Genomic DNA, 26,526 nt, shown 5'->3' with positions numbered 1-26,526 from the left:
ATAAAATCTCATTTTTAGTTATTAGCAAAATTAAAGTAATAAAAGCTTGTAAGTAATTTTCTTAAGTAATAATTAAAAGTCATGAAACAGATTTGATGTCGTATGTGCATGTTGTTACATTTTAGTGTGTGTGTGTGTGTTTGTGTGCACTGTGATGTAATAAATTGGGAGCAGTCGGATATCCGCAATCTTGACATGCAAAGACACGTGTAGTTGGATGCGTGTCTTATGTTTTTTTTTATTTATGCGTATGCTTTCCCCCCTTCCTCATATCTCACACCACCTCGAGTTCACAACCACGTATCATTACATGATACATGTGTATGGCATAGAACAACTGCTCAGATGCATTCTAGACACTGATTTTATTCAGAATAAAAAAAATAATATATTGACGTCAACACAGAAGGACATAAAATCGTCAACTGTATGGTAACAGTAGCAATGAAAAATATAGTGTGACGTCAAATCTTAATGAACCTTTTTTTCTGATTTCTTTTTAAAAAGGAAATAATGTGCGTTAAGTGTTTTAATATGCATCAAGTGTGGAGTGAACTCTCTCTCACAAATTCATATGTCTTGTGAACTAATGGGAACTTGTTCTAATGACTTGTCTCTTTCATATTTTCCTCGTTTCTTCATCCGGGATTTTGTGCGATATAAGAACTGTTTCTTTATTACTTACTCAAGTTACTGAGGTACTTCTACAGACCACAACCCTGAAATAACCTCTTCATATTTTCGTGTTTTTTTCTTTCTTTTTTACTTGCTTTAATTCTCCTCTGAAGCGACCTTAGCGTTTGTGGGGCCTAGGGCAACAGACACTGCAGAGGTCTTTGCCAGATGCATGGCATAATATCAAACATAAAAGCGTCGACGACACAATATCCTGGTAGAAATATCAACAAGAAAATATAGACCGACATATTGGGTTGGAAGCTGAAAACAAGTAATTATTCCAACCCAAAACACTCCGTGTAAAAAAGTACCCAAGTTCCTAACGAGCACCAAAAACCAAAGTTATCAATATAGCTAAATTATTCAGCCAAGATAAGTTATGATATCGATTCCGCCACGTTCTTGGAATAAATTTAATCATTCTAAAGGTATTTGAAGAACTTGGCAAACTGGTTACAGCAGATTACAGCTTACCGTGGCTGAAGAATTTGGGTGTATTGATAACGTGACCAATTGGACAAGTTCTTCAAATACTTTCAGAATGAAGAAATTTATTTCAAGAACTTGGCTTAATTAACATCATAACTTATCCTTCGTGAAGAACTTGCTTACATTGAAAACTTTGCTTTCTTGTACTCGTTCGCAACTCGGTTTCCTTTTGACAAGGCGTATTTTGGATTGAGATATCAGAATTTCTGTAGATATGACTGGTTACTGCACTTCAGATTAGTTTGAATGAATAGTTTAAGGAAAGCTAAGATTTCAGAAAAGATACCGCATTTGCATTCAACATTAAATTCCCCGTAATTTGATATCTCAAGCATTTTTTAAATTTTGGTGCCATTTCTTCAAGATGATACCAGAAAATATATTTCCCATTACTATATTTATCTATATTTAACATATGTTAGTTGAAAGAGTATTGGCTTCACTTTAAGGCAGAAATAATTCTTGTGGGAATTAATTCCACCTTTTTTCCGACTCTACTAAAGGGGAACTCGGGGAAATTATTGACGCTTTTTCCCCTCCTAATAGTGGTACCCGAAATATTGGAACATAATTCTTTTCAGTTAAGAATCTGAGAAAAAGTAACGTAAAATTGCTCAACAGCTGTTCAACTTTCTATCAGTAGTAACGTCTTGAAAATGACCACTTCGATCTCATCCACAGTTTGTAGGGAAAATGCTGCAGTTTCGATGAGTTCATATCTAACTCCACGAACACCGCATTTAAGGTTTAGTAGTTTTGTAGAACGTTTCATTATTAGCAAGGAGAGGGTCAAGGGCGTCGATTTCTCCCTAAGTTTGGGGGAGCCCATTCAGATGTGTGTTTGGTTACAGACAAAGGTCTAAGAAGGCATATATGAGAATTTTAAGACAAATTGAATTCAAATTATGCCATATACTGTATATGCATAAAAATACAAAGAACAATACATATATCAATAAAAACATATTCATAAAAATACATGGGGCCCTGACCACCAGGATCGGCGCCCTTGAAGAGGGCCATGGATGCTCACTGATAGAGTGCTCACCTTTCGTGCGTGGGGTCCTTTATTGAATTCTAGCTCATCCTTTACTATGTGGGCTTTGTGGAGGACAAACACCGTGTGGGTTGGTTTTCTTGGGGTTTGAAAATATGTTTCCTGCAGTTTTCAAACATCTTCATTCCTCTCTTAGTTGTAGGGTCCTGGAGCGATCTCTCTACCCTTACTACAGACCTGCTAGTAACTGTCTGTAATTTGATCATTTCGGCCTATCCATTCGTTCTTGTAAAGCTAGCTTGCAACGCAGCCGAAACGTGGCAGCGTGCACTACCGCGCGCGCTGATATTGCAGTGAAACCAATCGTAGACTTCATTGGCCACCAGACAAATTCGGTGGTAATTTTAAATTTGAAACAATGAATGAATGAATGAATGAATTTCAATCACATTTCAATGAAGGAAGCTTTATATATGATTTTTTTCGCGAGACCTCTGACATCCCTTTGGGTGGTTGTGTTAAAAATAGTGTTCTATTTTAATCAGAAAACAAATTTCTATTTGTTTTCTAGTTAAAGAGATGCTACAAAATAAAATTCAAGGACAGCAACGGGACTCGCTAATGTTCTGTAGGTTAGCGTTTGATGATGGAATTATAGGTTTTATGCTGAATATATTGGAATTCTCCTGATAAGCAAATTAAAGGTATGCCTGTATTATAGGTCCGAACATGAAGTAAAATCCATTACTGCAACTCAGAAGGCAGCGTAGCAACATCTCAGTAGTACATAACACAGCAACGGTGTAGAGTTATATGCTTGATTACAAATATAAAATTTCGTCGCTCTACAATATGTGGAACTGGGGCGCGGTACAACTTTCTCGCGCACCTCTCGTTAGTCGGCAAATTTAAAAGAAATGAAACATGAATAAATTACTCAGAAATTGTTTATTTGCGACCCCCGGTTCATATAGGTAAAAATGTTCTAAAATACTTGTAGAATATCCCCTTGCAAGGAATAGATCGAATTACCAGTCACCCTATATATATATATATATATATATATATATATATATATATATATATATATATGTGTGTGTGTGTGTGTGTGTGTGTGTATGTGTGTGTATACAGGGTGTTTTAAAACAACACCGACAATGTTTGGGAGGTGATTCCTGACACCAAGATAAGACAAAAAGTATAGACGAACCTGGGTGCACAAATGCTTCCTTTCGGGATTATAGGCTGCCAAAAATATGAAAAAATGAACTTTATATGTCTATAGTTCCAAAACTATGTGGTCTACCGTAGTCGGGTCAAAAGGGAACTAGTATGTGTTCTATCCAAATATCCATGTTTCAGAATCCTGTAGTAGTTCCTCAAAATTTTTATAGAGGTAGTTAGTGAGTGCTTCAAATTATATGCCTGTAGCCAAACTTCATCTAGAAAAAATGTTGCGTGAGTACCTTAGGATTCTGAAACCTAGATTTTTGGACAGGGCACATATTAGTTCCTAAGTTAAGTATTGATCCTACCGTAGATCCTATAGTTTTGGAGCTTTGGACCTTTAAACTTTTTTTTTTCGTGTTTTCGGCAGCCTATAACTCCGAAAGGAAGCATTTGTACACACATGTTGATCTATACTTTTTGTCTTTCTTGATGTCAGGAATCACCTTTCAAACGTTGTCGGTGTTGTTTTGAAATACTCTGTATATATGTATGTATGACGAAGACATAGTTAATGTATTGGAACTGCTATGTGTTTATATGCTTTTTTCTATATATTTTAATCACATAGTTTTGGACAGGTGTTGTTGGAGTTTTATTTTGTTTCTTTAGCAGTGAACCTTCGATTTCATTAAGAGATACCTTCAGTTAGTTGCCAGATAACTCTGTCAAATAAGTACTAGGAATTAATCTTTTATGTTACTTCGTTAAGAATATGCATTTCAGCTACAAGAATGTATAATAATAATAGTATGTCTATATATTTGGTAATTAACTTTTGTTATGCTCTAAAGAAACTGACTGGTTATTGAATGATTATTCTTGATTTATACGTAATACTGATGAAAAAGAAAGAAAGAAGAAGAACCAGGAAAATGTTACTTTTAAAATATAATTACTAATTATATTACTAATAATAGTCTCAGATAAAAACCGAAGAACAAAATACATTTCTAATTGAAATTGATTTGTCCTTAAACATACAATCAAAAGTAATTAATCAGAGAAAATTCGATTGTTATATAGTTAATCAGTTTCAGCAGTACATGTCATTATAGAGATTAGTTATGCGCCTTCAAATAATGACTAATGAGGAGAGCGGACTCCCGGCCTTCGTTCAAAACCAACTTTTATTGATTACATACTTCTCTCTCTCTCTTTCTCTTTCTGTGTGTGTGTGTGTGTGTGTGTGTATGTATGATCAAAAAGAAAATAAGAGAAATAAGTCTGTCTAAGATTTCTGTTCTCTCTGTTGTTTTTTTTAATGTACTACGTATCAGTTATCAGAATTCTGAACAAACGTGATTTGTCATGTGTGAAAGAAGAGGAGGAAGAAGAAGTATTAGAAAAAGAAGAAGAAATAATATCTGAGACAACATATTTGATTCATGACAAGATTTGGTTTGTGTGTTTCCTGCCCTGAATAATCTGTAGGTGAATTATTTATTATCTTATTATAGGTTTTTCTAGGTGTTTACCTTAGACCTTTAAGGTCAATCTTGGAAGGTTTAACCATTATATGGTGCTTATGGAAAAATGATGATGAAAAGAAAGAAACAGCAACAAGGAATTCTGGGTAATCGTTTGTTCTATAACACTTATCAGTCACTTAAGTAAATATGAAGGTGGTTTTCTTGTTTTCTTTCTTTCTCTCCTTCTCTTTCAATTTTTTTTTTTTATTCATGATGTTTATTTGCTTTTGTACCGTAGGAGATTTTGGGTTCAAATTATGATATCGATCGTTTCTGTACAGTTACCAGCAAAAGTGTAATGTATTTCACTCTTACATGGTCTTTTTTTCTAGTAAACTTGTAGCTGAAGAGCCTAACTTACTAAAAAATAATACAAAATTTACCATTTTTCTTTTGCTTGTTTTTCGTAAGTGAAAGGATATAATGAAATGCAACTTACCACAATCATAGATAACGTTATTCTACAACAGAAAATATGAACCTTAAGAATTTTCAGTATTGTTATCCATAGAAATTACAGTGTTGCCAGAATAACAACTCTCTCAAAATCTAAGTTAAGGCAGGGTCAAGAGGAACGAATTCAACTGCATTTGACTACGTATCATATTGTCTTGGTATCCTGTGAACTACTTTTTAAGTAACAGTTGCATTTAGTTTGTAATAAACAATATAGTTTTAACATACACTTATTAAAATTAAATAATGAAGTTATTTATAAAGTAGTTCACAGAATACCAAAACAACATGATACGTAATCAAATGCAGTTGAGTTCGTTCCTCTAGTCGCTGCCGTAACTTAGATTATGGGGGAGTTGTTATTCTGGAAACACTGAAAATTCTTGAGGTTCATATTTTCTGTTGTAGAATAACATTATCTATGATTGCGGTAAGTTGCATTTCATTATCTCCTTTCACTTATGAAAAACAAGCAAAAGAAAAATGGTAAATTTTGTATTATTTTTAGTAAGTCAGGCTCTGAATGCAAGAATTTACGTATTAAATCTGTATTTTTAACTAGCAAAACGTTTCACAATTACAGGTTAAAAAAATAGTCTCTCATTGGTTTTGAAAATCTTTATTATAAGTTACATATGCATCTAATTCAACAAATTAATGTTTTTTTTTTATTTGAAATTAACATTTAACACCTATTTTCTCCTAATTAAGTTCTAAATAACAATTTGTCATTTTGTAATGTTTTTTTTCTTTAAAATACTTAAGTTTAGATTCTAATTTTGATGACCCATAACTCGGTAACCAATAACTAACTGGTTCATATTAGCTTCGCTATCCTAAACAACTTAAACTAGAAACACAAATCACTGAACAAAGACACGTTTATTTTAAAATAATAATAATAATAATAATAATAATAATAATAATAATAATAATAATAATAATAATAATAATAATAATAATAATAAATTCCCCAACTAACTATATTGGCTTCATCAGACAGTGTATAAACAAGGGAAAGTTACATCTAAACATAACAAGATACCGGAAAATGGTTCTGAACGCTGATTGGCTGGTCAGAACGGGCTTAGTCAATCATAACAAAAGTTAACAAAAGTGAAACAAACCCATAAATTCCTTCCCTTTCTGGTCCGGTAGAAAACTAAACTACAAAATTAAGTCTTCCATTCACTTGCTCCACTGTTTGTCAATTTTAAGTCCTGCTGCTCGAAAGTATTCACGGGAAAAATATTTCACAACCACAGTTAGTAATTATTTTAGAAGATTCGTCAGTGGAGAAGGAGCGGCAGGAATTTCAATGTACAGGGTGCGAAAAGTACTGGTAATTAACATTAAAGATAATCGGAAAAATGGATCCTGGAAGGAATATTTTACCTCCAGGGAGGGGAGATTCCTCTCGAGCCATCCCCATTACTGCTTCTGGTAAGAAGTCTACTCAGGGTCTACTCGTACTTACAGGACAAGTTTGATCAAATCAGAATGAGTTTGGTAGATATACTGTCTTCATTATTTTCTTCCCTTTGTTTTCAGAGGGGCCACGATGGCTGAATAGTAGAGCGCTTACCTTTTGCGCATGGGGTTCCTGGTTCGATCCTAGCTCTCTTCAACTAGGCTTAGTAATAGACAAACACCGTGTGCATGTATTTTTATGGGTTCTCCCGTTTCCTCCTACTTCGTCATTTCACCATTATCATCCAGTTCATCATCACTGTCTCCCTTATCCCCAATACGCTTTTCTATATATACAGGGTGTCCCAGGAGGAAGGGACAATATTTTGGAAAATTGTAGTATGGGTGATTGTAAGCAAAATAGTTCAAATGAACATAGGTCCTAATAAAGCTACAAGTTGTGAACCATTTTTTTATTTATATTGATTATTGCTCACCCTGTAGTTATTCTACAGAGATGGTACATAGCGGATTTGAAAGGTGATGAAATGACGTTTCCAATGATATGCAATATGTGGCAATGGATCTTTAGAAGAGAAGTTATTGAGGGATATTTTGGAATGAGTGTTGCCATCCAATTTCTTTAAATAACCTTAACTTTCTCAAATTTCCCTCAATAGCTTCCCTTCCGAAGACAACACTGCTACATGCTACATACCGTTGGAAAGGTCATTCCATCGCCTTTCATAGCCGCTATGTCTTACCTCTGTAATAGTTACAGGGTGAACAATACGCAACAAAGTCAAAAATGGTTTATAACCTGTAGCTCTCAAACCGTTAAAATTAGGACCTATGTTCATATGAACTTTTTTTGCTTAGAATCACTCACACTACCATTTCCCAAAATACCTACCCTTCCTCCTGGGACACCCTATATATATTTTTGCTTGATGATTGATTGATTGATTTACACTTGTGTCCTATGTCAACAATGAGACTATATATATGACAAAAGGTACGGTGTAAAATGGAATCTAGACAATTACACTGTTTCTCATGCTCTCCTACCGGGAATTGAGCTCTGTATAAGTCCGTGAAAGATGTAGAATTTCATAAATTTGCTTCGATGACCTAAAGAAATGTTCATAACAAAGAAGAATCTTCCGAATTTACTAGTAACATAGAGTTTGTCACTTTCTTTGAAGTTAGTGCCTAAAATTCCTTAAATTTTTTTAGAATAATGATCGCAAATTATTTTTACGGTCTTGTCACCAACACCTTATCACTGGCATAACTAAAAACACATGTTTATAGAATTTTTAGTTTTAAACAATTAACAAGCATGGTTTCAGAAAGAAAGTTGGTGAAATCTTCAGTGAAACTTTAATAAATTCGATCTGTAAGTAAGCGTAGCGTGTTAATTTGACAGACAAATTAAACTTGATCTCAATCCCGTTAACCCTTTCCTTCATCCCTCACTGAGCTCCTTAATCTGTTAATTGAAAGTAGCTTTATTAACGTACATTTAGGTGACAAGGGGAAGTAACAGGAACATCGTGCAGAGATCTTGCTTAATAGCGTCTTATGAAAACACCTATCTTATAGGATTAACTTCATAGAATTTCTCAACAAGGAAGCTTTTTTTTTTTTCTTTTTTTTTAAAAATTCGTCTACTGAAATTCTACACTACATATATTATTAGCGTCTAAAAATAAAAAAAAATGTTCAAAAAGTAAGACACACACGAGACACCAAATGATATATCTCAATGAACTAAACTAAATTATATAAGTGACCGTATAACCTCATATGTAGCAGAGGCGTCATTTGGGGAAAGCGGGGGGCAATTACTCCTCTGAGTTTGAGAAACACGTGCTTTAAAAAAATGTATAGTACTATACAAATGAAAAAGTAAAACTATTATATTGGTGGAAAATCTTGGCCAGTGCTATTCAACCTTTTTTTTTTCTCTCGCGTGCCCCTAGACGTCATCCAATTGTGTACCCCTAAAGCTGTTTAAAAGTATTACATCGAAATGAACTAATTAAACTTAATACACATGTTCTGTTGATTAAAAAGGGAGCAAATAGAGACTCAACAAAAGGACAATCAGTGTGCCAATCAAAAGACTATTTACAGGGGGATAAAGCGCACATCCGAAAAAATTAACACGGAAAATTTCAAAACGTATGGGAGACATTCAGTTCTACTGAGGAGGATTTCCCCCTCATCCTCCCTGATAATTGGCACACTGAGGACAATGTTAAAAATTCAAAAACTAAAAGTAACTTTAAACCTAACCTGTTAATGAGATGACTGAGCTTGTTCCCGGGACGCCAACTCCTCGATTCTTGGTCTAATCTTCAAGAGTGCGAGAATCAGAGCTGATTCTGGATTCAATTTCTGTGCTTCGTTTTTATTGATGTTAATTCAGAGAAACCCTGTTCACACAAATATGTTGATGCAAATGGAAGAAGTTGTGAAATAGTACTGATCATTTAATAAACATTGGAAATAGCACTGATCATTAATAAATTTCCCCCAGAAACATCTTCTCAAATTCCCGGTTGAATAGCACTGACTTGGCCTCCCTGGCGAAATCTGAAATGACGGTACTGATGTGTAGTTTCCGAGAAAATCATAGTATTTTTTTAACCTAAAATTTGATTATAGTATACAATAATCACAGAAACTGGATGCAATTAGCTAAGGATAGAAGTCAGTGGAGAGCTTTTGTGAACGCGGCACTGAACCTCCGTGTTCCATAGGCCATAGAGTTAGTTAGTTAGTTAGTTAGTTATACAATAATCACACATATTTAGACTGGGTGATCGAGTGATCAGATACTTTTTTTCTTTCTTTAGAAGCACCTACCAACAGTGATGCCAATTCATTGGGAAAATCCCATTTTGTGGGATATTTTTGACATTAGTTTCTCGAAAAGGGTAACAGGAAATTTCATCTCAATTACCATCAAACATGGGATTTTTCATTGACTAGAATAAAATTCTCTATGGGTGGAAAGTAGGTCAATAACTCCTCAATTATCTTGAAATCAGTGTTAATTGTCAAATTTTGTCAAATTCATGCTAGTGCACAAATAACTCTTGATTCTCTAAATACAGGCTCCAACAAATGTAAATTGTGCTCTGGTATGTTTGTTTAAGAAATACAAAGAATATAATTAACAGAAAAAAATAAAAAATGTACAATGAGAAATAACCAACTTCGAAAATGTTTTACACGAAACGAGTGGAGAATAAAGTTCTTCTAGTGTTCTTACGTTCATTATAATATGATGACACATAGTAATAACGTAAATATTAAATCTGACGATAAAATATACTTGTTTTTGCCAACATTTTCAACTGTTTCCTTGAATTAAAAAAAAAAAGTTATTGATCAACTACTGAATAAACGTAGAAAATCGAAATTTACGGGTAGAGTACTTATATATTGAAGAAAACAGACAACAGTTTCATTTTTCAATTTTGTTATTTCTTAATTTTGTAATTAGAATAACGTGGGAAATTCGAGAGTAAAATGGAAATTTCTGTCTGTCGAGGTGGGATTTTATAATGTTTCAGGTTGGCATCACTGCCTACCAACTTCAATCCGACCAACAGAAAGTGTTTATCATTCTACCCTGGTTCTAATGCGACGTAGAAGCTCATATACTTCGTATCTTACACTAACCTATAGATCAGCGTTTCCCAACCTTTTTCAACTTGCGGCACACTATGGGTGTAACTTGAATTCTCGCGGCACACTCATAGTTATTATTATTTGTAAATATATATAATACCGTGGTATTTCTTTTTCTGTGATTACTGATCTCCTTCTCACAGAAAAGAAAGCTCAATCACTGGTTCTTCCCCGTGGTAAATCATTATGCTTATTTTTAATTCTAATTTAAAAATAGAAAATAATTGCAATGAAATATTGGACTCAGGTTTTTAAAACTAAGCTTTCTTTTTCGTAAACTGTATCCAACCTTTCACTAAGAAGAAAGATCACTAAATAACGAACGGACAAAAAAATCTCTTTTACTTTTAAAACACAAATGTAGGTAATTTGTATGCATGTTTGCTTTGTCGAAAGTATTGAATGATATTTTAAACTTTCAGGTTACGAAATAGTCTGCAACAATAAAGGAGCAACAATGGTTATAACAATGATAACAAATACTGTTTTCAACATTAAAATTGTCCACCAGAGTAACACGGTATGAAACTTAAAATTGTAGATTCATAGTAGAGGTTCATAATAATGTGAAATACAAATATACATTTTTCCTTTGTCTTGCAATTTGATTGCTATAGAATTAATAATTTGTTTCGATTTCCTCGCGGCACACCAGCAGCCCATTCACGGCACACCAGTGTGCCGCGGCACACCGGTTGGGAAACGCTGCTATGGATCCACGTTTCGGCACTGAATAGACAAATTTAAATTCTATCAAGTTCCAGAAAACTTGTTTCTGATTAACAGAAGGAAGGATGGCGGAAAAAGGTACATGTGTAAATGAATGTGTATTTGTACATATGTTTCTGTCTATTTTGTATTACTGTAAGACCATATGTAAACTAAGAGTATCATATGTTTTAGTGAGATAAATTTATGAGTTGCATTGTAATAGCAAAATTTTATCATGTTGTATTAGCAAACACTTTGCAAGAAGGAGAAAAAGTAATGGAAAAATAAATAATCATACAGTAGAATATTCATTGAAAATATGAATAATTGTCGTCTACAACTGTGATATGCCGTAGACTCTTGTATATAGGTTATGCGTATGTCTCAATGCACGACTTGCTTATCTTCCAACAACAGATTCGCGATCAGTCAACCATAGCAATGTATGATCTCACGTCTAATTACAATCCTTTTCTTTTCAACTTTTGAGTAATTTATAGTGTTTATTCAGCATGTTCTAAAACTTTCTGTTTACACGACATAACAATAATCTCTGTACTAAAACCAAGTCAGTCTAACTGTATATTACACCTGATAGTATACTGTTAACGATATATGTGTCTCTGGTTTGCAGAAACATACGGCTAACAGATCTTTCGCAAAGCAATTTCATTGTTCCATTATGAATTATTCATAATTTACTTCCAATCTTCTCATTCTTCTAGTTCCCGCAGCCAGTGACGTGGTCCTGTGACCCGTCTTTCTTTGAGGCGACATAATATGGTGAGGAACGGCCTCCCACCCAATCAGGTACGTGGTAGGCACGTACCATTTAACTTCCGTACCAATCATTCAAGTACCTGGTATTTGAGGAATGCATATACATTTCATGTTCCCAGATTATATTTCTAGGTAAATACTCTTCGAGGAATTTCTGACACATAAGAGGTATTTTACATACTTTATGGAATGTAAGGAACGTGAATAGCACATACCTCATGTCCCGCGGCCCGGTCGTGCATACGTTGCTTAGCATTACGACACTCATTTTTCTAGGCCCGCGCAGACGTAGTTAGTACAGTAGAGGAAAAGGCGGTTTGAAAGAAGACGGTAGTTCATCGTGAGGTGTGTACTGATTGTATTTAATTAATATAAAATAAATTAGAATATCGTCTACAAAATTTCTGTTTCTTCGAGGTAAGTTACGTATGAAAGTCCAAAGACTATTGTTTTAATTATTTGGTAATGTATGTACGTGACGTTGGATTTCACATGTTCTCCACACCACTTCTACGATCAAACTTTTGCATATTACAGTAGATGTATGCCATTTTAAATAGGTTTTTGTACACGGGAAATTATAAAATCTCCATAGTAATATTTCGGTTGCCAAAATATAACAGAAATATAAATCATTCATAAGATATTGAATTTCAATTTTCACTTTTGCAAAATTTCAATTATGGTGTTAGGCCACTTACATTGAAGCGATACATTTGTCCTTGATTTTCTAATAATACTTCAATTGTTCTACATAATTTGTACTAAGTTTTATTTCGTAAGGTATACCTCTCCGTATAACTATTATTATTATAATTATCATTATGTATTCTACCTGTCTGGAGGTCATGGTTCTTTTTTTTCTTCTTTTTTTAGGTTCGGATTTGGAAATGTTTCTTCTACATCTATTTAGTACTTCATAAGTATTTCGATTATATTAGTCAGTAGCGTCGTTAAGATTAGTGAATGCTTACGAGCATCCCAAGTTAACTTCGGGGTTTTTCAAAATTGCCCTCTACGAAAACTGTAATCAGGGAGGAATTAGATTTTATTGGCACTATTTTTACAGAAGAATGAGATCGTTACAATATACAGTATATTAATAACGAATAGCATTGGTCTTTCATGGCTAAGGAAAAAAGCTCTTTATTGACTACTATATTTTTAAATTTAGTTCGACGAGGTCTAGTGTTCTGCCATTTTTATTCTGCACATCATTCATCAATTGAATGCCAAAATAGGAAACGAATTTACTCAGGTTCTTGCACTTTTCGGAAGAATTAGTTAAGTTGCAGTCTTTAACAGTTATTTTAGGCATGTTTATGGCTCCAATAAAGAGAGTTCCATTTTCTACTGGATAATTCGTTTTGATAAACTTTTAACAAATGATCCCGTGGAGAGCTGGGTAGAATGTACGAAACAAAATTACCAAGTAAATTTAAAAATATTGAGCCTTTTGGGTATGAGATGATGTTAGTGTCCCAAGTATTATTCTATATAAGTTACAGCAGTCAGGCCAAATGTCATTTGACAACTAACAATAGAAACTGGTAGACAAGGGCATCGATTTCTCTGTAAATTTGGGGGGGGGGGGCATTCAGATGCAGAAGGCATATATATGAGGATTTTAAGACAAATTGCATTCAAATTACGCCAAATATTGTATATTCAATAAATACAATAAGGTGACCCATATGAGCGTTTGGGGGACCTGGCCCCCCAGGATCGGCGCCCTTGCTGGTAGATGTGCAAAAACTTGTTGGAATTCTCATAATCAGAAGTAAAGTGTTGTGCCGTGAAAATGAAGGAATTTTATGCAAAACTTCGCTACATTTTACAATTTTATTTCAATAACGGCTTTTCAATTTCAATATTTCAAATGGTTTGTAGGTCTGTGCTGTGCAGTACTAAATACCATACTGCCAAAGTATATTTACTGTTGTTGATAAACTTATGCAATGTGTGTAAATAATTCTTGTTTTATATGTTTTACATGTTTTAGCTCGACTCGTGCCCATCCCTAAACAAACAATTCAAGTCATTTAATTTTTTACGTATTTACTCTATTATTTAGTACCAGCTCAACTCATACTTTCTCGCTCTTTCAATTTTTTATTAAATAGACTATTATGTGAATTGAAAAAGGATGTAAAAAAGAACAGAAAGAGTACAAAACAAACGAATCAGTCATTGCGAGAAGGCCCTATATCCATGCCCACCACATTTTCATTTTGGTGCAAATTCGACACGCATGCAAAAAAAAAAAAAAAAAAAAAAAAAAAAAAAAGCGCATTCCCTGTGAAGAGCCCAATTGTATGGTCATATTGTGTTATATATCCTAAACTATTGCCTCAATATCATAGACTTTACGACTGTTCGACTTTAGATGATGCATTTTAATCGTATTGGATTGTGGAAAATGGTAGCAACTAATACATTTCATAATATCAGCTTACATTTGTGGAAGAGAGTTTTGTAAGTAGTGTGTACATAAAATAATGTGTATATATACGCCACCTTAGGAAAAGACAAAAACATTAAATACAATATGTTATATTAAACAGTCTAACTTGCCACACACAAAGTATATGAAAAAAACTGTCAGCAAAATAAAAATTGTCAGTTATTATTGCCATCCAGGCGCACACCCAGAAATTTTTGGTGGGAGGGATCCAATACATTAAGCTATTACATCTATGTATTACCTGACCAGCCAACGAGTGCGGGCGGCCGGTTTAGGAACTAAAATGCAAGCAGCAGTGTTTCTAACCGGATTACTTGTAATCAATCTATCACAGTTCTTTTTGTCCTGTTCGTAATAAATCACTTCACGCATATGCTCAAGTCAGGGGCAGATCCAGGGAGCGGGGCGATTGCCCCCCCCCCCCAGAATAGGTTATTTTTTATTTTAAAAATAAAATCTGAGAATTTTCACCGTTGTATTATAAATGTAAAATAAAACCTAAAATAGGTAGGCCTTAACCTTTTGTTTTACTTTTTACTTTTTTTTTTTTTTTACTTTTTGTAATTGCAAGAAATTACTTACATTGGCGTTCTTGCTCAAAAAAATGTCCACCTTCGAAATCGCAGGTGGCCATTTCTGTTCTAGAAATTGCAGACAATAGCTACTTCTCCTTTTCTAAAGTTGTTTTATTTATTTATTTATTTATTTATTTATTTTTGCAATACACTCTTACCTTGATCTGACTTCGAACGACCGCCCCCCAATCATTCAGCCTGGATCCGCCCCTAGCTCAAGTTAAGACAAACAGTTTCAAAAGTTATTTGCAGAACATCTTAAATAACAAGCAAAAATAAATAAATAAATAAATAATAAAAAAACAACTACAACAAAAATACACCCTCCATATTAACTTGCGAACAAACTAGCTAGCAGCGTTTTACAGGCTGCTCCTTGTTTTATAATGACATCGAATAAAACGTAATCATTTTTTTGCAATCTGCTTAATACACGGTAGAAGCTCACTGAATTGTCAATTGTGCTATGTTGTTTTTAAATCGGTAATTCCTAATCATATATCACTATCCATAATACATCTGCATTACTGCAGGAATTGTTCACTACAACCACATAACTTACGACGTTCTTTATTAAGCGAAAAGAGATTAGGCTATGCATAACATCCAAACTGCAACTTTTAAAAACCGTTGGATACACTGCACAATGAAACTCTCCGCTCCCCTGTCCCACCGCGCTTGTCCAGAAACTGATGTAAACACAACAGCAGCGCCATCCTTCCAAAACCGCACTGCTATCCTGGTCAGGATATAGTATTGAACGAATATTATTCTGCAATCGAAAAGACAATAAGCAATTGTAAAATACTTCCACCTATGTTTTCCGAAAAAAAAATGTTAGAACTACAGTTATTTTTATAAGAAAAGAAAGAGTACAGATGAAATATTAAGATCAAGTTTTCATGCTACAAATTCATTTCTCTGTTAGACTAGTATAGTTTTACTGAGAAACTGTACAAATGTATGTTGAGTTAGGGAGCTTTTTTGGCGGGGGTATGGAACTGGTGGACTCGCCCTTGTCGGTGCGCTCCTTCAGTCAACGAACGACATACATTTTAGGACAACAAAAATTTTGCTGTTTTCGAGTTTGTTTTTTTTAAATTCTGCATATGAATTTACTCACAAGCAGAAAGGCCCTCGAAAATTTTTCCATGTGGAGGTGGGGACACCGACACACAAGCAAACTCGCAATAACGCATCTTGACGCATACAATTCTTCACGTAGAACAATTATTACTGACCACGGTGCATAACTTCATTAAGTACATTAAATATATTAAATACTGTAGTGTTTCTGTTAGCAAATCTCGTATAATATATTTGGACATATCATTTAGAAAAACCGAACTTCTTTCGAAAATCGCCCCTTTGTCTCTTCCTGCGGGCGCCTATGCGTGTAAGCATGTCATTTTGTATAGGTGGATGTAATCTATTCTCTGATATATTCTATGTCCTAACTTCTGATAATACTTTCGTTAAACAGAAGTTAATACTTATGAGTGTTAGTCTTTAATGATTGAATGTATGAAGAAGAGTATTGCGTATAAAGTATTTATTATTTTAACGTTCCGGCTACATAAACAACACAAGGTTATAACGTCCAGTATCATCAAGGGAAAACACAAACATAAAATACAAAATAATACAAAGCAATGACTTAGCTGTGTCTGCAGAATTAAATGGATCCGTAGGATACACCGAAGAAATTTCTTTTTGATACAACACTAGCTAAAACACGCACTAAATATTAAACGTCTTATGATAGAGACACCGGTAATATCGCTTCCACAATCACACTATGCAAAAGACGATTTCTTCACGCGATTACTTTTCCCTTTTTATGAAAAAACAACATTACAGAATGTTACACTTATGAAAAATTTATGGGGAATTTTACAGTGTAGCAAATGAACTGATTACATAATTTCAAATAAAAATATACTGTACATACAAAGATAATATATATATCTGTAAAACACTGTTGAGTTAATTGACACTTTTTAGGGTGTATCTTATTAACCGTTTTGTCCTCATTATTGTCCTCGTGCTAATGTCTTAATGAGGGTACATTTCAGTATTAGTATAGTTTTACTTCAGTAAGTGCCATGGTTCTCGTATAACACTAATTTTTAGGTTTACAAAACAAATTCGTTTGTCTAAATTTTCTTGAAAACTACGCATGAGTTTTAACATTCATGTATATCATTTTGTTCAGTGTAATCAGTGACGCAACTAGGCTAGTTGTCGCCCGGGTGAAGAACTCGCCTTAGCGCCCCCCACCCCATGACCAACCAAACCAAAACGCTCCTCGACTACACCTGATTTTGGTATCACACAGCAATTCTCCTATTCCAATTTTTCTTTAAGTGGTAAATCTTGATTTCAAAATGGCAGTACATAATTTAATTTTTAGTACAAGATAAAATACTAAACTAATTAGTATTTGATTGCCAAATAATCTGAGAGTAGCATGCTTCACATATTCTTATAGTCTTATCATAATAACTGCAAATTCCAATGTTTTTGGAATTTTATCGGGACGTGCATATTTGTAGAATGAATTAACAGTCTGTTGCTTTAGAATAGAATATTTAATTATGACACAACAGTCAAGATTTTGTCTCGAATATTATACTCGGACACTTTGCAAATTTCTTAAATCGATGTAGCTAAGTTAAATGAAAACACAAAAATCTGGAACTAAAATTTAACTTTGCAGGCTCTTTTGGCTGCAAAGGTTTTTACAATGTCTTCAAAAGATAGTTATGAAGCTAATTTATGTTCTACTAATATGATCCTAAGGTTGGTAAGTCGCTGATGTCCTGTTAAGTTGTAGAAACAAAACTCCTTTCGTTGCTTTAAAGCAAAAATAAATATTTGCCCAGTTTTGCGCCCCTAATTCGGCACCCGGGGCACAAGCCCCGTTTTCCTCCCCTCAGTTACGTCACTGAGTATAATAAGTTCTATCGATTGGTACTTATCTCATCCTTGGACATTGTTTTTTTTTCGTTAAAAGCTAATAATATTACTGTATTAATTGATTATTACTTGAAAGTATCACACTATTAATAGTTTATTACATTTTGAAACATTTATTGTATTGTAATTTCTAATCTGATAACGCATATCATTTAAAAATTGACATAAATTGATATAATTATCACTATTTCGTACATATTTTTCTCAATTATGAAATTAGGATTCACGATTAAAAATTATATATTTTGAAGCAAAATTGTGTAACACATTTAGTTTCGAAGAACGTGTGTCAATTCTATTTTCTTCATAGTTTCACAGCTGCTACGATATGTTAATACTAATGTTCCAACGAAACTTATTGTGTCCAATTCTACATATTTATTTTATACAATTTCTTACATTAAATGTAACTTTAAAATTTTGTGCAAAAATTAAAAAAAAAAAAAGAATTAAGATTAATCACAATTGAACACATTTCCAGAAGTTTAATTTTAATCTATTTTACAGTATTGTTTTAGAGACAGTTAGTACCCCATCATCACAGAACTCATCATCACAGAACTCCACAAGTGTCAATCACAATGCTAGAATACTTTTGTGTACATTAATAATGAAGTGAAATGAAAATTGTAATTTAACACCCCCACGGTTACGCTTTTTAGACTAATGGAGATGGGTGAATAACGGAAGTGAATAATTAATTATAACAGAAATGCGGGAATGAGGTTATGAGACGAAACGAGACAAATTCGACAACTCACCGACCATCACAGAACTCCAAAACTGTCAATCACAATGCTAGAATACTTTTGTGTACATTAATAATGAAGTGAAATGAAAATTGTAATTTAACACCCCCACGGTTACGCTTTTTAGACTAATGGAGATGGGTGAATAACGGAAGTGAATAATTAATTATAACAGAAATGCGGGAATGAGGTTATGAGACGAAACGAGACAAATTCGACAACTCACCGACACGGTGTTGTCCACCACAAACTCTCGTGGCCTGTGATCGTACCAGGTATCCTTTGCATCAAATATGTGCATTCTATATTATTGAACCACCGTATCTCTAATAATAATAATAATAATAATAATAATAATAATAATAATAATAATAATAATAATAATAATAATAATAATAATAATAATAGAGCATCCTTGATGGGAAATGGTTAGCACTCTTTTTTTTTTCAGTCTCCTCCAGCGAAGGTGCATATGCTAATCTCATACCCATAAGCGAGTCTAAATTTGTTATGACACAAATCTCTAATTAGCCCTATTTCTAGTTGTTATACAGAGAAAAAATAAAATAAAATAAATAAATAACAATAAGAAGAGGGAACGTGAATTGCGAGTGATCTTTAAATCAAGTGTAAGATCTCAGAAAATGTGGACACATTTCGTGAAAGCCAAAAATAATGAATATTTTTCTCCTTGTACTCCTGTAAAGATTTATTAAAAAGTTGTGAAGAATTACTGTCAAATGTGCTGTCAGGATATCAATGTTAATTTGCAATATAACCTAATAACATTGATTGATTGATTGATATGTTTGATGGAAACGTCAGTTCTAAGGCTATTTATTCCCATCATGAAAAGCTTACTACAATATAATGATTGATATTTAATATATTGATAAATAACAATAATAAAATAATAAATCATTACTTATTTAAATATAATAAGTATTCCACATTGTCATTTAATGACGATGGCATCTCAGTATATTTACATTGTAATTGGGCAAAATAAAACCTTAGAGTGTAGTATAATGAGGTAATTTCAAGCCTAAAATATATGTAAAACGATAATCATTTCTGTTCTGCTGTATGATTGTGAAACACGGTCGTAGGATGAACGTAGACTGATATTATTTGGAAACAAGATCCTGAGACAAATATTCGGACCCAAGAGGAACGGGAATGGAGAATGGCGGAAATTTCATAAAGAGGAATACATAATTTATACGGTTTACGAAACATTGTTAGAATCATCAAGTCTAGGAGGCTTATGTGAACAGGTTATTTAGCTAGGATGGAAGAAAGTAGAAACGCTTTCAAAGTGTTAACTGGAAGATTAATCGGGAAATGACCATTAGGAAGACCTAGGCGAAGATGGGAGGACAATATTAAGATGGATCTAGCAGAAATAGGAATACAAAATAGAAGGTGCAGATTGTTGGCTAAAGACAAAAGTCAATGGAGAGCTTTTGGGGAACACAGCATTGAAGATTTCAGTGAATTTTTTATTTGTTTATGAGTTTCAAAATTAAGAAAAAACGAAATGATGATATTTTACAGCGTAATTTTTTAGCACTTACTAAATACTGTAAAGAGAATTTTATATTAAATGTTTCAGCTCAACCTTTCATTTACAAAATGCTACAAAAAAAAGTTAATTTCTGTAATGTAACGTGTGAGCACTTAAAAACACTATAAGGAAATATCTTGATTTTTAATTTTGCTACGTAACTTTTTTAGTATTTAAAAATGTGTAACAATGGAAATATCTCTCTTTTTTTTAATATTGGTGGTAACTTTTAGCGCTTAAATGTCTGGAAATTTCTTATGAAATTTTACTTTTTAAAGGTACAGGAAAAGAAGATTTTTATTACATCTTGTTTTGCTGCCTTTTTAACTATCGACTCACCAAGGGTAGTCGTCAACCTGGTTCGTCTAAGTAAGATATACAAATATTGAGTGGTAGTATTTGTTTGCATGTAAAAATTATCTTTAATAATTATATACCATTATTCTCACCTTTTCTATTAGAATGATAACGTCGATGAACGTTGCTAAAATGGTTTATTAGCTGATATACTTTATAATATATTTTCCTTCAAACTGTCAAGCACACAAACTTGCTGACTAGGTATCCATAAACATTTACATAGCAACAACTATCCCATAATAATAACTTTGCATATCTTAAAAACATTCTTCTTTTGTTATTATTAAATTAACATTCTATTAAGTATAGTGCACATGTATGAGCACTTTCTGCCCACGGTACAGGTAATTATTAATCTATCCAAAGTATTTCGTTATATAAAAATGTCGCCCGACAAATGGACTGAATATAAAAGTCATGAGTGAGCTTGGCTTTTATGTTCAAGAACCACTGGTCCGTTTACAATACTGTTCTTACATTGCATATGTCCATCACATTTTGATCGCACCTCATATATATATCTTCATTACATTTCATATATATATATATATTTATAACAAATATTACACTTCATCAATACTTATTTTTAATTACATTCATTATATTATTATTATATTTTCTTATTAAAAATATCGTCGCTCATTTATTTAATCGTTGAAGGGTGCGAATTCAAAAATCGTAAGGGACAAACATGAGTTACAAATAGTCAGGGCGCATTATATGATAATCATTTTAGGTGATATTTTAAAATAAACATTAGATTAATAAGGCATCACAACATAGAAGAATCTCATTCAAGATAGTTGTCGAATATTTAGTTTTATAGAATAGATCTTCTTCTTAACATAATCTTTGACAGTTAAGTTTTTTTTACACAAATCAATCTAATATAAATAACCTTTGCTTTTAATCATTTATGAATCGAATTATAATTCTTACATATATTAAAAACATTTGAGAATTATCATTGATTAATGAGAATTAAAGAGAATTAAATTGAATAAAAATAAAATAAATGTTCATGAAAATCCATAACTGATATGAGTTTAACTTAATTTCATTAACGGTAATCAGGTTACATTCATACTTGCATATGAATTTAATAAAGTACATTGTACTGCACAATCATTATTATGTCCCGTATTATTGTTCAGTACAGGAATTACTTCAATACCTGGATCCGGATGTGAAGTGCCATCTCTTGATCTCCAATTATGTCTATCCGCGTAGTTTGCTGTATTCCTAGAATTTCGCCATACATTCGGTCTATTTTTAAACCTATTTTGATTATATGGTCTAACATATGAATTGCTACGATTAATTAGGTTAGGCGGATTCCCTACATAACTTTGTCTATTTTGCTCGTTTTGACTGCTAGAATTTACTCGGCTTAGGTTATGTTCCGTATTGTTCACACTTCGGATATTCAAATTCCGAACAGGCACAAAATGATCTGAATTATTCTTATTTTTACCCGTTCCTGCTTGTTGATTCATGGCATGGTATTGAGTTTCATAGCATTGGACAAGCATTAATAAATGGTTGAAACTCATACACTGTGTGGAAAATAAGATCTGTTGTAATTTAAATGGAAGCAAATTTCGAATCGATGCTATTATTCTCGATTCCGATTGCAATGGATTAACGACCTTTAATTCGTTGTATGTATTTACAACAAACTCTACAACAGATTTATGCAATCGAGGATTGAAGTGTTGATTTCTAATGGTGGCATCTCTATTCGCAAGCAAAAAGTCATTTTCATAATTGGCGATTAGTGCCGCTTTGAATTCCTCATATGTACTGATGTGATCACGTACTGCTTTAAACCATAATGAACAAGGTGGGAGTAGTACATGAGGGATTAATTTCATATATTGTGATCTATCTATACACATAATATTGCACTCGTCCTGGAATTTTTCTAAGAAAGAAGTAGCATTCTCGTTACACTTACCACTGAATTTGCTCATAGCTCGTATTTCACTCATCTTAACACTTAATTTTACCTTCCTTTTATCATTCCATGTACCCATTGGGTGACAGTTCCTATTCATGACGTGATGTGTCATTACACCATCTATGTTTCGCCCATCTGTACTCTTCGGATGTATTTCTTCCAGTATAATATCTTCATCAGACACCGGCGAAGGCGAGTTCATCTCTGGTGAGTGGGGAAACTCCATGCGATCACTACACATGTTATTACGGTATGTGTTGTCCTTAACCTGTAGCATTCTAATTTCTTCCTGTAACGTAGCTATCAATTGCGTATTTGCACGTATATTGTTAGAATTATTGATGACCTGGATCTTTTGTTGTTGAACAGAAGATTCGGTTACTTCTAAATCCTTTTTTATATCGCTGATTTCTTGGCTCAGGTGGTTGTGATTATCCTGGCATTCCTCCGATATTCCTTTTAACTTTTCCTCGAACTGCAAGGTGATATCGCTCATCGTCTGGATAATTAATTGTTTCGTTTCATCCGACTTCTGTTCCATCTTCTGTTCTATCGTCTGCTTCAATTCTTCGTATTGCTTGTTAGATTCATCAGACTTCTGTTCTATTCGTCTACTTAATTCTTCGTATTGCTTGTTGGATTTTTCGGAGCTCTGTGCTATCGTCTGCTTTAACTCGGTAGACGTCTGCTTCAATTCTTCATATTGCTTGTTGGATTCTTCAGAGTGATGCTTCATCGTCTGCTTTAACTCGGTAGACATCTGCATCAATTGCCGCTGTAAGACTAGCAAGATTCGGTCTTCCGATGTCAATCCTGATGTTACACTAGGTTCACCGTTGTCACTATTAGTGGATTCATTCTCCATTATTTCAGTGTCCATTTTCCTTACAATTATTCTACCACTTCTCAGTATGGTCAAATTTGTATTCATTAACTTAATTGTAAAAGTAAATTCACCCTTACTTTACTTCGGGGTAAGAATTTATGAAAAGTCCCGGGTGAGGTAAACCAAAATTTTTATAACGACTCACCAAGGGTAGTCGTCAACCTGGTTCGTCTAAGTAAGATATACAAATATTGAGTGGTAGTATTTGTTTACATGTAAAAATTATCTTTAATAATTATATACCATTATTCTCACCTTTTCTATTAGAATGATAACGTCGATGAACGTTGCTAAAATGGTTTATTAGCTGATATACTTTATAATATATTTTCCTTCAAACTGTCAAGCACACAAACTTGCTGACTAGGTATCCATAAACATTTACATAGCAACAACTATCCCATAATAATAACTTTACATATCTTAAAAACATTCTTCTTTTGTTATTATTAAATTAACATTCTATTAAGTATAGTGCACATGTATGAGCACTTTCTGCCCACGGTACAGGTAATTATTAATCTATCCAAAGTATTTCGTTATATAAAATAACACTTGGAAAACAATACAAAGAAAGAGATTAAATATATGCGGTTGTTACATATGCAGCAGGCGCGTTTTAAGTACTAAAAAAGGAAAAAAGAATACTGTAAGAGAAAGTTACTAAATTTTACAGCAAAGCTTTCTAACACTCATAAAATACAAAAGAAAAATAAATCGTTAGATACATATATGAGAAACAAACTTATGTATACTGGTAATTGGGATACCTTTACAGTAATCAGTACAATTGTAGAGTAAATCTAACATAGAAAAATATAATTAATGTCTAAGAATTCTACTCTATAAAATTATTTTTTTTAATGAAATGAAATCTTTTAGTTTAACGTCCCACGATAATGCCCTTTAGACTAAAGGAGACAAATGATTAAGGCAAATGCATGATGATGGAATAATAGGTAGAATAAAAATGTGGAAGGAAACGGAAGTACTCCGAGAAAATCCACGAACACGATTTTAAAATATTAACAAAATAATACAAAATACAGAAGGGAGATATAGATACAACTACTTGTTTCTTTTTTAAAGAAGCTAATATTCTGTAGTTCCAGATACAATTGTGAAACTATTCTACATTTTACACTGACAATAATTCAACCATGAAACAAACAATGAATTAATGCAAGAAAGTTATTGGAGTCTATATACAAAGGTACTACAAAGTACTACTCTACAATTTTGTCACAATTTTTAAAGTAATTGAAACATAGAAGGTAAAATGAAATTTGAACTTCAAAACAAATCTAGTAATTCAATTTGGTATTCAATTCTCATAATTAAGTTCGTATTTCAAAATTTAATAATACAAACGAGAAAGTTCAAGTGTTTCTGAAAGTTTACTTCGGTATTATTTGACTGCATTAATGTTTGTAAATAGTAAGTATAAAGTAGTCAATATTACGCACTAGACTACTTCTAACCCTTTATGAAACTCAAATTTTGATGTGATCTTGTATTTTAGCATTATGTATAGATAGATTCCTAGAACCTCTAATAGCATCTAAATTCGTTTCTGAAATCCTTTCTAAACGTTTCATACACACACAATGTTAGTTTGTGTTAGATTGTATAGTAAAAAGCAAAAAAAAAAATATTTTTCTATACTGTTTGATTTTAATTGAACCAATTTAAAAAAAGTTTTCTTGACACTAGAAAAAAATTAATTCTTAAGTTACCCAAACTTGTATTCAAATTAGAGCCAAATTGTTTTTTAAAAAAATCCTGTGGCGAGAAAATTCTTATTACTTTCCACTGTATTACTCCTCTGTCTTGAGTGGTCATTAATAAACGAAAGGTCTCATTTGAAGTATTAAGGACCCATTACCACTTCATTATTACATAAATAGTGTTTTTCTAAAAATATTTTTTGAGTAGCTAACATAATAGAAAGTAGTGTCCTATGTCAGCGAAGAGACAATATGAGAAAACGCGAAGTAAGAAATGAATGAATGATACAACAGCTGCAGTTTTAACTATATATTATTTTGTAAACTAAATAATGCATGTGCAAAAGATTACGTTAATAAAAATTAATGAATTTATCCTCTGGGTAGGCTGGAGAAGACAAAGGAAACTCTTAATTAAGGAGGAAGCCTGAAAAATATTTTACACACATAGTAGCGATCAGGGCCGGATTTAGGGGGGATGCACTGGAGCACGTGCACTCCGCCTCCATTCTGAATATACACTATCTAAAGTGAGAAACTGGCAGTGGAAATAGCAATACTTTCCTAAAATTTCATGTCATGTTTTCGTTTCGGGCTTAAAAAAAGCGCTTTTGTTAAACACAATAGTTTGTCAGTTCCTCATACACATCACAGATGTCTAAAGGCATTTTTAAAAAATTAAATTTGATTCAAATGTACTGATAGTTATTGGTGCACCATCCCCCCTCAGAAAATCCTGGATCCGGTCCTGGTGGCGATATATCTTCAATAGTGGTTTCTAAGGAATTATAACATGAATAAGAAAAATATAAATTTCATATTAAAAATTTGCCCATTTGTATTTCAGTTGCAATTCTCTCCACGTAATATATACTCAGCACAGGAAGTCTCTACATTCTTGTAATGAATAGATGAGAGATATTACTGTGCGTTCTTTTTATAATTAAAAAAATCAGTCTATTTATCGGGAGAATAATTGCCCACGCGTTCTCTATATTCTTATAAAAATGGAAAATTTTATTTTTTCTGTTTAGTATGGTTAAATTATAGCTGACACAGAAAACCAAAACAGTAATTTTAATTAAATTTAGTTATATTGTATTATTATTAGTAAAAATTAGGGGAGTGAAGCAGAAAACTCAGCATCATTGAGCCTTGCAATTGATTTTAAAAATTTGGAATTCAGAGCCTAGTATTACAAGAATTAATATCAAACAGTTCATAGTAATTAACGATTTCATAAATTGGAAAAAATCTTTTTTTATTTTTTAAGAAAAAGGAAGCATTATAATTTTAATTATAGACTTCTAGAATTGTTAAAAAAAGAAAACATC

At 32.9% G+C, this 26,526-nt stretch overlaps 1 protein-coding gene across 1 annotated transcript in view; it reads right to left on the bottom strand.

Moving 5' to 3' along the window:
* LOC145672856 (uncharacterized) overlaps positions 1 to 26,526 on the bottom strand; it is a 214,413-nt gene that overhangs the window by 185,527 nt on the left and 2,360 nt on the right. The window lies entirely within an intron of this gene.

Source organism: Thermobia domestica, chromosome 2, assembly GCF_964235325.1.
Source record: "Thermobia domestica chromosome 2, izTheDome1.hap1.1, whole genome shotgun sequence".
Classification (NCBI taxonomy): Eukaryota; Metazoa; Arthropoda; class Insecta; order Zygentoma; family Lepismatidae; genus Thermobia; species Thermobia domestica.
The sequence above is the reverse complement of the archived record's forward strand: the minus strand, read 5'-3'. Positions and strand labels throughout refer to the sequence as shown.